Source organism: Pristiophorus japonicus, chromosome 5 (assembly GCF_044704955.1).
Source record: "Pristiophorus japonicus isolate sPriJap1 chromosome 5, sPriJap1.hap1, whole genome shotgun sequence".
Taxonomy (NCBI): Eukaryota; Metazoa; Chordata; class Chondrichthyes; family Pristiophoridae; genus Pristiophorus; species Pristiophorus japonicus.
Window position 1 is genome coordinate 108,334,559 of NC_091981.1, and position 15,449 is coordinate 108,350,007.

The window sequence follows — 15,449 nt, forward strand, 5'->3', positions numbered from 1 at the left end:
CGTTTGTGGTTCTAATCCAATATAATGTGATTTTTATTGTGAATATAGATTTCATAATAGCTATGTTGCAAGATTAAATAATTAGGATAATCAGCAAATTTCCCAATTAAAAAATGTTTATTCAATGTTTTTGGCATTATTTTCTTGCTTTATCTGGTACACAAACACTGTCAGTAGAGGATTTCTGAACTAATGTTCTCTCACAATTTGTTTTTTCCATCCCCTCGATCACTAAATCTGTTTACCCTAGATATTCTTACTAAGTAACTATTCTTGAATTAAATAGGTTTATATAATTAGTCAGAATAGTTTCAGCTGCATCATCTCATGACTAATTTCTAAACTTCTTCCAAAATGAGCTGAAAATAGTGAATATAATTTACTGAAACATGATGTTATGAAGTTGACCAGAAATACTGTATCTCAGTATTTTGACAGTACACAAATTCTTTAACAAATATCACTGAACATCCCACCTCCCATTAACTCAAATTCTCTTTCCTTTGTTTCCAACCAACATGCCTATTGAGGCATAAAGCAGAATGAGCAACTAAGTCCCAAGCAATTAATCAGAATATTCATAGCATTAACATTTGGAAATATGACTTTACTCACTGCCTTAACATGTACATGCTAGCTCATGCATATCCATGCAACCTAGAATAAAGGTTCAAATATACAGCTTTCCATATGGTGACTGAAGAGCCACACATTGGGCCCAAGTTTCCACATGATTTGCGCCTGATTTTTAGGAGCAATTGGTGGAGAACAGACTATCTTAGAAATCGCAATTCTCCACATTTTTTTTCTGCAGTTCTAGTCAGGTAGAACAGTTCTACTTTGGAACAGAATTTTTTCTTCAAAAGGGGGCGTGTCCGGCCACTGACGCCTGATTTCAAAGTTTCCAGTGAAAACTTACTCCAAACTAACTTAGAATGGAGCAAGTGAAGATTTTTGTAGAACTGAAAAAACCTGTTCTACACAAAAAAAAAATCAGGCGCAGGTTACAAATTAGGCGCCCAGAACGTGGTTGGGGGGGGGGGGGAAGAAGGGAAATCATTAAATTTTACAATAAATCCTTATTTATACTTCTACAAATATTATACAAATAAATCCAACCTGAATAAAAATTTATAAGCAACGAAAAGATTAAATAAACCATCTTCCTACCTGTGTGAAAGTTCTTCAGCCAGCCTCACAAGTTCGTTCGTTCGTGACGGCAGGGGAGGGGGGGGGGGGGGGGGGGGGGAAGGAAGCCGTTCCAGACGGCGGGCGGGAAGGAGACAGTGAGAAGGCATGGGGCCGTCGGGAATGGCTGCTCAACTTCTGAGGCTTCCTGCAGCTTTCTCACTGCTGCAAGAAGCCTCAGTGCTGATGTGCTGATGGCAATGTGCTTTTATTAAAAAATGTTCAAAAATTAAACAGCTACAAAGAACTACAAAAATGGCCGAGTGCCAATGTTTTCTTCACACTGCGCAGGGTTGCCGGCAGGAAAAAAATGAATTTACAAAATCGCCGCGAGTGGTAGGCTCCGCCCCCTGCACGCCGCGCCAGGCAGACATGGAGCTGCAAGGCGCTCGAGAATAGCGTGTTTTTTTTTAGGCGCCGTTTTAGGCGTGAAAAACGGGCACCCAGCTCGGAGGGATGCCTGTTTTTTATCGTGTGGAAACTTGGGCCCATTAGTTCTATTCTTCAGTGAATGCTATGGAAAATTCTAAACTATAAACTAGATACCAAGGGCATGAAATTACTGGCTCCACTGCCATCCCAAATTCTGGATGCAGGGTCATTAGCATGGGAGGAGGAACAGAGATCTATGCCATTGATATTATGATTGAGTATTCTTTGGCAAAGGGCATACATTTTGGAATGACACCTTGCTGTAATCCCTGGGGGGTGGAGGTGTGGGGGGGGGGGGGGGGGGGGAAAGGGGCAGCCATTCCACCTGAAGATGGCAACAAGTAGAAATGTTTACAGAATTGAGATATCTACTTCCACCAGGATCAGGTTCTGGCATGCAAGTATATCTGCGTCGTACAGACATCCTGAGCATTGTGGGGAAATGGAGATAGAACTGGTGGGAGATCTGGCAAATGATTTCACCGTACTAGTCCTGCTTCTTCGCTGACTAGGTCCCAGCCCAAATTCCTGTTCAATCACAACAATTGCACTTCCCTCACAGTAACCCTTCTCTCTCCACCACCTGCCCCCTTCCCCCACCTCACACCAGACCCCAGGAATTTCAGCCCTAAATATCTCGGTTTTAAAATACATGCCCATTTTCACACTTATTTCTGGGGTACATGATGTAGAAGCATTCATGTCGATACTGTGGATTTCAAATGTATTTCAGCAGCTGAACATTAAAACTCCAGCAGTCATCTTGTCTCTCGCCCTGAATCTATCCAGCATCTTGGCAACTTTTGAACTTGGCAGAAAGTGGCATCCCTGATGATGACAAAGCATTGAGCAGAAGAAAGGTACTTCTTGAAGTAGAAAGGAGGACAAGTCCAAGAGCAGCTCTCTGACACCTTCTACCAATCTGCTCAAATGGCAGAGGCCCAAGGCCTATCTACTATCTTGGTTGAGGAATTGGGTCATATATTAAGAATTTAAAAAAAATGCAAAATAAAACATCTTTCATGCAGATTTCAAATGGTATAATATTAACCAGACTGCAAACACTGCAAAATATCAAAACAGTCATTGTTATTAAATACTTTTGTAGCAGCATGTTATATTGTGTAGTGCTGTATTGTGTTACATTAAATCACTTCTTTCCTGATCTACAATTAAGATGTGCACAGTTTATTCAGATAATTGCACCCGACTACTGATAGCCACTTTATTTCCAGCTGTCACTGGCATTACACAATTTAGGTCCTGCTACATTCAGTTTTCATTGGCGTGCTACTGCTCGTCATGTGAAAGAGGATACTGTAAGCATCAGTGGGCTGGAAATTCCAGCCTCCCCGGGTCCGTACGGAGTGTCTATGAACCTGGGAAGGCATCGCAAAAGCTGGTTTTCAGCGCACGATGCACATGCGCTGAAAACCGGCTTTACCAATCTGTCAAGCTGGAGCTTGACAGATCCTCCGCATATCAGAAGAGAGAACATTTGCAAGGGCAAGATTGTAGTATTTACCCATATCTTGCCCAGCAAATGTCCTCAAAATTCTTGCGCCTGATAAAAGGTTTATAGCCTACTTTTACAGGCATAAAAAATTTAAAAACATACAAAAAATAAATTAAATTTAAAAAACACATTTTTAAAAACCTTGCCCACATTACATTTATTTTTAACCATAATTTAAAAAACGTTTTAAAAACTCGAAAAAATGTTTTTTCTCTAAGATATTTATTAACTTTATTTACGTGAAATGTTGTTTATTTTTTATTATGTGTTTAGTGTGTTTATTTTTCTCTCATTAATAGCAATGAGAACTCTGTATCTACGAGTTCTCATTGCTATTAATGAGAAAGCTGTGGAATACTGTACCTGATTGGCTGACCAGTCACATATGACTGCATCTTTTGTGTGGGAACCAGGAGGACGGGAGCGCACTTCGCAACATGGGAAGAGAAGGCCACCCCACTGGAATCCCACGCTCCTCCCAGACCTCCAGGTAAATTCGTAGAAATGTTTAAGGTCGGAAGCAACTGCCCGCGCGGGAAGCCTCCGACCACAATTTCAGCCCCAATAAATTCACTTGCTAGCTGTGTTCACCTATATTATTCAAACAGCTCAGGTCCCATATGGGGCTGTAAATTATGAATGTAGCAATTTAAAGGCTTCTAAGCTCTTACCATCTGTAGATTCTGATCTTTTCAGCAAGGCCTTATTTTAGTGGAGCATAATTAACTCACTGGGGTCACTTGATAAAAGCCCAACTACGTCACTGCCATTCTGCATCAAACAGACCAAGCAATAACATGACCTTCATCCATCTTCACATAAAAACACCAACGTATCTTTAAGTAGAGCTGCATCATTAGGCATTACTATTATTTGTTTAGATATAATGTTCAAATAGAAGTCTAATAACAATCTCGGTCAGTTTTGAAAGAAATTGGAGCAGAAAAATTTAAATTAGTTTTTTTGTAACAGGAGCACGCAATTTAAAAATCAATTATTTCTGACTAGATATTTTTTTACAATTTTGATCCCATGGCACAGCTCACAAACATAAATGCCTGTAACACTATACTAGCTTCCCGCTCTCCATTTATCTGTCTCTTTCTCCATTTTAGTTCTTTTTGCTACCGTTTCTGTACCTAGACGTGCCAAAATTTGTGGTGGGTAATAATGGTGAACGAACAAGCATTCGCTGTTATTACCCCTTTGAAACTGACCCTACTTCAGGATGTAGCATATGCACATCTAAACACAGAAATCCTGAAGTTATGGTCAGCCATTCACTGCTCTGACACTTGCTGCGCTGTGCTGCCCCAGGTAGCCAGCAATCAGTGTGATCAATAAAATCAGTGAAACTGATGGAAACGTGGGCTTGTTCATGGTAATATCGCTGTTAAATACCCCATTAAAAAAGTTAGGCCCTTTTGGATTTGGTATAACTGGGGTTTTAACAGCATATTGATTGCTAAACAAACGTTATGGCCCTGAAAATCCAATTTTAATTTTTATGGAGTGTCAAATTTCTCCACTTATAAAAATTATAGGCCCCTATTTTCGGCATCATTGCGTGCCGATTTTTTTGGCGTAGATGGTCAGTTTAAACTTTCATCGAAGTTTTTTGGCACCGGCGCTGACTATCAGCACCAGAGTTTTTGGCGCCATATATTTTGGCGCTGGTCTACGAGAAAAGTGATTCCGCACCATTTAGGCCATTTTCCCCATCATCGATTATTTTATTTGTTTTGAAAATGGCGGAGACACCCAAGAGCCCGTTTTGAAATTCCTATCTTAACTTAATGAAATCGGCGCTGATCCGCTTCTATCTCTGGCCGAAGGTCCTACACGCTTATCTGAACAAACTGCAGGTAAAAATAAACCAGGCAAAAAGAAACTTACAGATGAGCCTTTTCCATCGAAGAACAAACTCCAGACACATTGCAAAATAAGCTTCTAGGCACATTACAACATCCAGAAAAGCCTTTTCCACACACACGACCCGCTGCTTTCCCTGGCCGAAGGTCCTCCACGCAAGACTGTACAACAAACTCCAGACACATTAGAAAGGATCACTGCATTATAATAAAAACTGGACATGGATTTTTGTTTTTAAATAGTTTCCCTTACATTTGCAATGTTTCTCTCATAGTTTGCAATTGAAAACAATGTTGTAATGTGTAGGTTGACCTGAGGTGACCTGCATGAGTATCTGTTTTCTTCCAATAAAAGATTGCAAAGCAGTCCTCCATCTAATGTACACATCAGTGAAAAAATTGAAGCCTGCCGAATGACAACTTGATTCCCAATCAGATTTTCTTACCAATTATAATTAATAATTGATTGATTGGTTTAGACCCTATTAGAATCTCTAAACTGTCTGGACTCTCTGTAGTAGTCATTGCAAAGAGCTTGGTCACGTATGAATTGAGCATAATACTTGGGTGAAAGACATATTTTGGGGGGATTCGATCTGTTAGTTTGTGCCAGGCTACTACCATTCATTAACTGCCTCAAATTGGGTTACATTTGAAAATCCTAGCTTTACTAAGGTGTTCATGGATCGCGACTTGTTCTGGGTCACTGATACATGTACCTAATTCCAGCAACACAGGACCATGGTACATGTATCAGTGACCCAGATCCATGAACACTTTAGTAAGAGTACAGTTTATAGAACCAGTCCCTGTTGCATTTAAACTTTTTTTTTAAAACTACATATTTTATAATAAAGTTAACAGCATTCACTGCATTAACATATATTTTACTGCCTTAAAGTTTTTATATGGTGTAACATTAGTGCTTGTAGTTTCAAGTTAATCACACAAACACACACGTCGCATGCAGAAAGTGATTTTTTTTTTTTTTAAACAGCGCATGCAGTGAGTGTTTTTTTTTAAAAAAGCACATGAGCAATTAATTTTTGATTGCACAATACAAGCTCTGCCCCCTGAAATGGACTCTGGTAGCACGGTGCTAAAAATAACATTTAGTTCGGGGAAAGTGCCTTTTTTTTGGCAGTGGGGGAAATGCCAGAAATCTTTATTGTGGAAAATAGGAGCCATAATTTAAGAAACTTAAAAAAAAATTATATATTTTTAAGTTGATTATATTTATTTCAGGTTTACCTTATCCCCATGCGAGAGCCCCAATCTTTGTTTTAGTCTCTTAACATTTTTTAAAAGTTCGAATAAAAGCAGCTCCACTGAAGTGGGGCTATCGAGTTCTGTTATAATTAAAGAATAGATCTCGGAACTAAAATGAGCTGACATAGGCTTTTGTAATGGTCAACTTTCTAAAGATGCTTAAACGGAAATAATATATCAGAATGATTAATTGTTACAAGCTGTGTAACCGGAGGACAATTACAGGAAGCCAAACTATTGAACCACAGGAAGCCCAGAGGGGCAACTAAACAGGGCAAGGGGTCAAAAGTGACACATTAGGAAAAACTCCACCTGGTCAAGGCGAGAGAGAGAAGATAACATTCAATGTGCTAATGAACTTTTAGGACACTGAGGTTTATGGAAAAGTACTGGGGACAGGCGTGGTCAGGATCGTACCTTTACTTTGAGTGACAAGGGTTTTGACCATTCAAATCGATGTATGTCTCATGTATTGAATGTCCGGACATTATAGGCCTAGGAACTGTATAAAAACCCTGTGTTTTCTTTGTTCAGAGTGAGTGAGGACAGCTCAGCAAAAGGTTGACTGCAGACTCAACGCTCCTTTGCAAGCAAACTAAAGACTACTTAAATCTTCGAACTCAGACCTGGTGTTGAATGCTCATTTTAAATACTCCACTCCATCCACCACTTCCTGGTTGCCTGTCTGAAAATTCTGCATTGTGATTGGCTGCTTAGACAGCTTGTTGACATCACAGCAGAGCATTCTAGGGATTCCCCTTTATATTACACTGATCTCATTTACATGTCGAAAAAGGCAAACTTCTTGCCACAGAGATCACGAGATCTTTGTGGGCAGCTTTCATTGGGGCAAATGCCTTTGCTTTGCCATTGACCATAAATTCCAGGCCTTTGTCTCCAACTGTATGTCTCTCCCTTTTTCTGTAAATCTCTCATTCCTCAGTCTCTTCTCTCTTCTGTATGTTTCAACTTGACAATGGCATCACGTGTGGGGTTTATATAAATCCTCATTTTTATCTCGTACAAAATATAGTATTTCATTTATAAATTCCCGATCAATGTTTATTACATTATTCAGTTCACTAGTGATTCTGAATGAAACAAGTAAATTAGTTATTAAATAGTTTTCATTCTGTAGTGTGCGATATGCCAGAAATTAAAAATGTTTTGATCATTGTGAAGCTTTTTGAAGTGAGAAGGCTTCATTATATTTTTTCTTTTAAAATTAGGTCTGATTGAATAATCTTTTTAAAACAATTATACTATATTTCGGTGAGCTTTCCAAAATATAAATGTATCCCTTTGCTTTTAAATTCAAGTGTATTTACACTGTCATTGTACAACTCCTCCATCATGAGACTTGACTATTAAGCTAAAATAAAACCAACAATTTTATCGTATGACAATCTTAAGATCAATCAAATATTGAGAATGCAACATGATTACTGTTGCAATCGAGCGTTCCTTTCATGGTTGTGTCCTCAAGCAAAATCTACAGGCCTATATGTGTAGTCTGTTCGAAGCATTATTCCTGTAACATGGTGGGGGTTGCTGTTGCAGAGAGGACACACAGGTTAAACAGCTTAACAGGTTATTCTGCATGGAGATTAGTGCACCAACTGATTTCGGAGACCCTATTCTGCTGCCTCTCTGTTTTTTTTTAATAGAAGCACTGATATTTGTGAAACCAATGGCTCGGCCAATTCCAACACTGAGCAAACATACACCCATTTGAAACTTGTACTTGTGATGTGCAGCTGCACCCTGCAAGGCTCCAAACTCTGGTAGCTGCTGACAACACTTTAGACAGTATTGCAAAGGCACGGGTGAAGAATGGGGCTCAAAGGAATTGGACATTGTAGGTCCACATCTCCTAACTCTCTTTCTTCTCCAAGGTCCTCAAGCATTGTAACCTCCTAAGTCTATGTCCATCTCTTCTAAAACTCCATATTTTATTTGCAGCAGTCCAGTTTCAGCCCTTCGCAGAACACCAAAAACAGCCCCTAGTCAATGTCACAAACTATATCCTCTCCGTGCTCACAGTAGCAACTGGGATAACAAATGTACTGGTGCCAAGTCACTTTGAAGCAAACAGTTTTTTAGTAATCACAAAAATATTAAAAGCATTTCAATCTCAACCTTTGAATCATCTTTTAATTTGGTAACTAGCAATGCAGAATATTTTCATTCCTACCAAGTTTGAGCTCCTTAGATTATAGTAATTAGAAAGCAGATCAACACTTTCTCACACTGCTGAACAAATCTAATTATTCCGACAGTCATTATATTTAAAGTTGATTCAGATGTACCACTGCGTTTAAATAGTAACATTAAATCATATGGTCTGATTTTAATTTAAAACCGGCCGAGTCAATTTGTTAAGTGCCGTAAGGTCTTCCAAATCAGGGTGGCATCAAGGATATTTTTCATACAAAACAAAGACATGTTTGTGAAATTAACAAATTGAACAAAGTAAATTCAAAATATGCTCATTTGTGGATCACAAATTATGCACCTAGATAGTTAAGGTAATTGGAGATTTAGCTCCAAACAAAAATCTGAATTATTCTATGGAGCATTGATCTGGAGAAAGACTATGCAGTCAAGTAGAGAACCAAATCTGAAGCTTGGATTCTGAATCTTGTGCTGAGCAGCAGCCTATTTTCTACTTTATTTACAGTGATATCAAGCATCCCCAGGCCACATGCAATATTGATTTTAAACAACTTAAAGTTTCTCCTTATAAAACTTCAGAAAGCCATCCACACTACTGAAACTGTACGATATTTCAGTTCTATTAACCAACTCTCAGAGGGCTTCACACCCAGTTAGATTGCATCAACTGATGCCTTAATCCCATTTTAACAGTGGGAAACTATGGTTATACTGTTCCCTTGTGTAACCAGAGTGGGAAGGAGTTTAATGCATGCATACATCAATACATGAACAATGCATTAATTACTGCCTTCGCAATTTCCAATCATTGAAAACTGAAAGGTGTTTGATTTTATTTTACACTTTTAAAAGTACACTGTACTCTGGTTGCAGTACAATGTTACTGATAGACTAACACTTGTTCCAGATGGCCTCATTTGTAGCACCAATACTGCAAAATTGGTACCACTGTACTGCCAAACCGTGTGGCTGACATTAATGTAATGACAAATACATTAGGAAGTATATGTGATGATGGAATTGTATTCACTGGAAACTGGATTGTCTTTTCCTTTGCATGCCAAAGGATCATTAATACAAATAAATCATTTCTATTTAATATACAGAATTCTAATTTTAAGTTCTCTAAATTCAAAAGCCTTCATTCCTGGTTTTCAATACATACAACTTTGGGGCCAAAGTTTCGGGCCGCGCCTAGAACGGCGCAGCCCCGACCAGGACACCCGTTTTTCGCGCCATAAAGTGCGCCTAAAAAAAAAAACTTAGATTCTCCGGCTCCCTGCTGGTCCTCTGGAGTCGGGCGTGGCGCAGCACTAGCTGTAGGGGGCGGAGCTAGGTCCCTGCGCTGAAAACAGTGCCGGGACCTCTGCAAATGCGCGCTGCAGGCACCCAAAACTGTGTGGGAGGGGCCCGAAGCACGCAGCCCCTAGCCCTGGCCGAATGGCCTCACTGGGGCTGCGTGCATAAGGCTGCCTCCCACGCCCAGCTCCTGCTTCCTCCAGACCCGACTTGACTCCCGCTTCCCCCCACCCCCCCTGCCTCCGGACCGGACCCCAACCCCCAACCTGACCTCACTCCCCCGACACGACCTCCCTCCCCGATCCAACCCGACCTCCCTCCCCGATCCAACCCGACCTCCCTCCTCTCCTTCCCCCCCCCCACGACCCGTGCTCCCGACCGCCGCCCCCCCGGACCGGACCCGACACCACCTGCCTGTAAATCTGGTGCTGGGGACGGGCCCTGCCCCGAAGTCTTGGGTCCGGCCCGTTCAGCCTCCCTCCCTCTTCTCCCTCCTCCCCCCCCCCGCGCCTCACTGTCAGAAACACAGACAGAGTGTGAGAGAGACACACACAGACAGACAGAGAGATAGAGACACTGACAGAGACACACTGGGACAGGGGGGGGGGGGGGGGGGCATCCCAGCATGCTGTTGGAGGGCTCCCGGTGCTGCAGTTGGTAAGTAGAAAATGTTTTATTTATTGATTTTTTAAAAAATTATTTCTTAATTTTTTTTGATTGATTTATTGGTTGATTTATTGATGTTTTTATCATTTATTATTGATGATGGCTCTTTATTTGTAAAACTGAAGTGTTTAATGTTTGTAAACTTCCCTTTAAACCCCCCCCCCCCCCATTCCCTACGCCCGATTTGTAACCTACGCCTGATTTTCTAAAGTGTAGACAAGGTTTTTTCGAGCGTACAAAAATCTTCACTTACTTCAGTCTAAGTTAGTTTGGAGTAAATTTTCACTGCCGAAACTTTGAAAACGGGCGTAAGTGGCCGGACACTCCCCCTTTTGAAACAAAAAATTCTGTTCCAAAGTGAAACTGTTCTAACTGACTAGAACTGGAGCAAACTAAATGCAGAGAATTTGAATTTCTAAGATACTCCGTTCTACACCAGTTGCTCCAAAAAATCAGGAGCAACGGAGGCCGAAACTTGGGCCCAAAGAGTGACGAAAACATTAATAATCTCTTCAAGTTATCAATACATTGAAAACATCCACTTTGAACCTGCTTGTGCTGTGTAGATTTAGTGTCAGCACAAATAAAACTAAGGAAATATCATTGTTAAAACTTCAAAAACAAATCTAGAAAAGGAGTAAAAATAGACTGTACAGATTACACAGAATTATATAGAAAATACAACACAGGCTGTTTGAGTCAACCAGTCCATGTTGCTGTTTATTCTCCACGAGCCTTAATCCCACGTGTGCCATATCCCTTTTATCCAGCAAATAAAATCATGATGTGCGAGGATTCTTCATCGCAGTCAAGGCCCCACCCCACTGCTGGCCAAGAACGGGGAAACACTCATCAAGGACACCGAGGCAGTCAGGACCCGCTGGAAGGAGCACTTCGAAGATCTCCTCAATCGAGACTCTGCCGTTGACTCAAGTGATCTCGGCTCCATCCCGCAGCATGCTAATCGCCACCACTTCAATGAGACCCCAACACTGCATGAGGTAGAAAAAGCCATAAGACAGCTTAAAAACAACAAGGCTACGGGTGCGGACAGAATCCCTGCTGAGGCATTGAAGTATGGCGGAGAGGCACTGCTGGACGCGAGTACATGACCTCATCTCTCTCATCTGGAGGGAGGAGAGCATGCCAGGGGATTTCAGAGATGCAATAATCATGACCCTCTTTTTAAAAAAAAAAAGGGGGGACAAGTCTGACTGCAGCAACTACAGAGGAATCTATCTGCTATCAGCCACTGGGAAAGTCGTCACTAGAGTCATAGAAACATAGAAAATAGGTGCAGGAGTAGGCCATTCGGCCCTTCGAGCCTGCACTACCATTCAATACGATCATGGCAGATCATTCACCTCAGTACCCCCTTCCTGCTTTCGTTCCATACCCCTTGATCCCTTTAGCCGTAAGGGCCATATCTAACTCCCTCTTGAATATATCCAATGAACTGGCATCAACAACTCTCTGCGGTAGAGAATTCCACAGGTTAACAACTCCGAGTGAAGAAGTTTCTCCACATCTCAGTTCTAAATGGCTTACCCTTATCCTTAGACTATGTCCCCTGGTTCTGGACTTCCCCAACATCGGGAACATTCTTCCTGCATCTAACCTGTCCAGTCCCATCAGAATTTTGTTTCTATGAGATCCTCTCTCATCCTTCTAAACTCCAGTGAATACAGGCCCAGTCGATCCAGTCTCTCCTCATGTCAGTCCTGCCATCCCGGGAATCAGACTGGTGAACCTTCGCTGCATTCCCTCAATAGCAAGAATGTCCTACCTCAGATTAGGAGACCAAAACTGAACACAAGATTCCAGGTGAGGCCTCACCAAGGCCCTGTACAACTGCAGTAAGACCTCCCTGCTCTTATACTCAAATCCCATAGCTATGAAGGCCAACATGCCATTTGCCGCCTTCACCGCCTGTTGTACCTGCAGGTCAACTTTCAATGACTGATGTAGCATGACACCCAGGTCTTGTTGCACCTCCCCTTTTCCTAATATGCCGCCATTTAGATAATATTCTGCCTTCACGTTTTTGCCACCAAAGTGGATAACCTCACATTTGTCCACATTATACTGCATCTGCCATGCATTTTCCCACTCACCTAACCTGTCCAAGTCACCCTGCAGCCTTTTTAGCATCCTCCTCACAGTTCACACCGCCATCCAGCTTAGAGTCATCTGCAAACTTGGAGTTATTACACTCAATTCCTTTATCTAAATCATTGATATATATTGTAAATAGCTGGGGTCCCAGCACGGAGCCCTGCGGCACCCCACTAGTCACTGCCTGCCATTCTGAAAAGGACCAGTTTATCCCGACTCTCTGCTTCCTGTCTGCCTACCAGTTCTCTATCCATGTCAGTACATTACCCCCAATACTATGTACTTTAATTTTGCACACCAATCTCTTGTGTGGGACCTTGTCAAAAGCTTTTTGAAAGTCCAAATACACCACATTCACTGGTTCTCCCTTGTCCACTCTACTAGTTAAATCCTCAAAAAATTCTGGAAGATTTGTCAAGCATGATTTCCCTTTCATAAATCCATGCTGACTTGGACTGATCCTGTCACTGCTTTCCAAATGTGCTGCTATTTCATCTTTAATAATTGATTCCAACATTTTCCCCACTACCACCCTCAACCACCATCTTCCCATGGCTGAGGAGCTCCGCTCGGAGTCGCAGTGCAGATTTCGTCCCCTATGGGGCACAACGGACATGATTTTTGCAGCACGACAGCTACAGGAAAAATGCAGGGAACAGCGCCAGCCCTTATACATGGCCTTCTTCGACCTTACAAAGGCCTTTGACAACCACAAGGGTCTATATGTAGCTTCCTCCTCCATTTCGGATGCCCCCAAAAGTTCGTCACCATCTTCCGCCTGCTCCACGACGACATGTAAGCCGTGATCCTTACCAACAGATCCATCACAGACTCAATCCATGTCCGGACCGGGGTCAAACAGGGCTGCGTCATCGCTCCAACACTCTTCTCAATCTTGCTCGCCGCCATGCTCCACCTCACAGTCAAACAAGTTCCCCGCTGGAGTGAAACTAAACTACAAAACCATTGGGAACCTGTTCAACCTGCGCCATCTCCAGGCCAGATCCAAGACCACCCCAACCTCTGTCGTCGAGCAACAGTACGCGGACGACGTCTGCGTCTGCGCAGCACAGAGGCTGCACTCCAGGACATAGTCGACATTTTTACTGAGGCATACGAAATCATGGGCCTTACGTAAAACATCTGTAAGACAAAGGTCCTCCACCAGCCTGTCCTCATCGCACAACACTGCCCCCCAGTCATCAAGATCCACGGTGCGTGGCCCTGGACAACGTGGACCACTTCCCATATCTCGGGAGCCTTCCACCAACAAGAGCAGGCATCAACGACGAGATCCAACACTGCCTCCAGTGCACTAGTGCAGCATTCGGCCGCCTGAAGATAAGTGTTTGAAAACCAGGCCCTCAAAACTGCTACCAAGCTCATGGTCTACAGGGCTGAAGTAATACCTGCCCCTCCTGTATGGCTCGGAGACATGGACCATGTACAGCAGATACCTCAAGTTGCTGGAGAAATATCACCAACGATGTCTCTGCAAGATTCTACAAATTCCCTAGGAGGACAGGTGCACCAACATCAGCGTCCTCATTCAGGCCAACATCCCCAGCATTGAAGCACTGACCACACTCGATCAGCTCCGCTGGGCAGGCCACATAGTTCGCATGCCAGACACGAGATTCCCAAAGCAAGTGCTCTACTCGGACTCCCTCATGGCAAATGAGCCAAAGATGGGCAACGGAAACGCTACAAGGACACCCTCAAAGCCTCCCTGATAAAGTGCAACATCCCCACTGACACCTGGGAGTCCCTGGCCCAAGACCGCCCCAAGTGGAGGAAGTGCATCCGACAGGTCGCCGAGCACCTCGAATCTCATTGCCGAGAGCATGCAGAAATCAAGCGCAGACAGCGGAAAGAGCGTGCGGCAAACTAGTCCCACTCACCCCTTCCCTCAACGACTACCTGTCCCACCTGTGACAGAGTCTGTGGCTCTCGTATTGGACTGTTCAGCCACCAAAGAATTCACTTCAGGAGTAGAAGCAAGTCTTCCTCGATTCCGAGGGACTGCCTATGATGATGATGATCCAGCAAAGTAACTACACTGTGAGCTTTGTTCTGGTTTTACAGTCATCACTGCCACAAGGTGTTTATTACTGGGTTAGTGAAGACTAAAATACTGAATATATATATATCTGGCAAGAACAGTGTCAATGCATCAAAGCATTGCTGGCTACATTTGATTGATAATTCATTTTTTGCATAGTCCAGTAATGACACTTGAGCACAAATATATTTCTTGGTCCATCCGTTTCAATAGGGGATCAGCACAAAGTGTTGCATGTATTACTGCAGCAATCTTTCATCAGTGTTGTTATGCTTACCCAAAGAGAACAATGCTCTTTTGTGTCACTAAAAATACAGCTGAAGCACTCATTTAAAGCAACAGAATAATTAAACATTTTAAAAAGGCAAGAGGGTAACTATGACTTTTCTTCAGATTCCTAGACAGTTGTGCTATATAGATGGTGGAAAATCAGGAGTTGAGACACTCGCTGCAGAATACCCAGCCTCTGATCTGCTCTTATGGCTGGTCCAGTTAGGTATCTGGTCAATGGTGAACCCAGGATGCTGATGCTGGGGCATTCGGTGATGGTAATGCCATTGAGTGTCAAGGGGCGGCGGTTGCATTCTCGCTTGATGGAGACAGTCATTGCCTGGCACTTGTGCTACGAATGCTACCTGCCACTTCTCAGCCTAAGCATGAATGTTTCCAGGTCTTGCAGCATACAGGCATGGACTGCTTCATTATCTGAGTTGTGAATGGAACTGAACACTGTGCAATTATCAGCGAACATCCCAACTGCTACCTTATAAAGAAAGAAAGGTCATTGATAAAGCAGCTGAAGATGGTTGGGCCTAGGACATTGCCCTGAGGAACTCCTGCAGCGATGTCCTAGGAC

At 42.6% G+C, this 15,449-nt stretch overlaps 1 protein-coding gene across 2 annotated transcripts in view; it reads right to left on the minus strand.

Moving 5' to 3' along the window:
- Positions 1 to 15,449, minus strand: part of LOC139263875 (secernin-1-like) — a 209,372-nt gene that overhangs the window by 143,149 nt on the left and 50,774 nt on the right. The gene's annotated exons all lie outside the window — the stretch shown is intronic.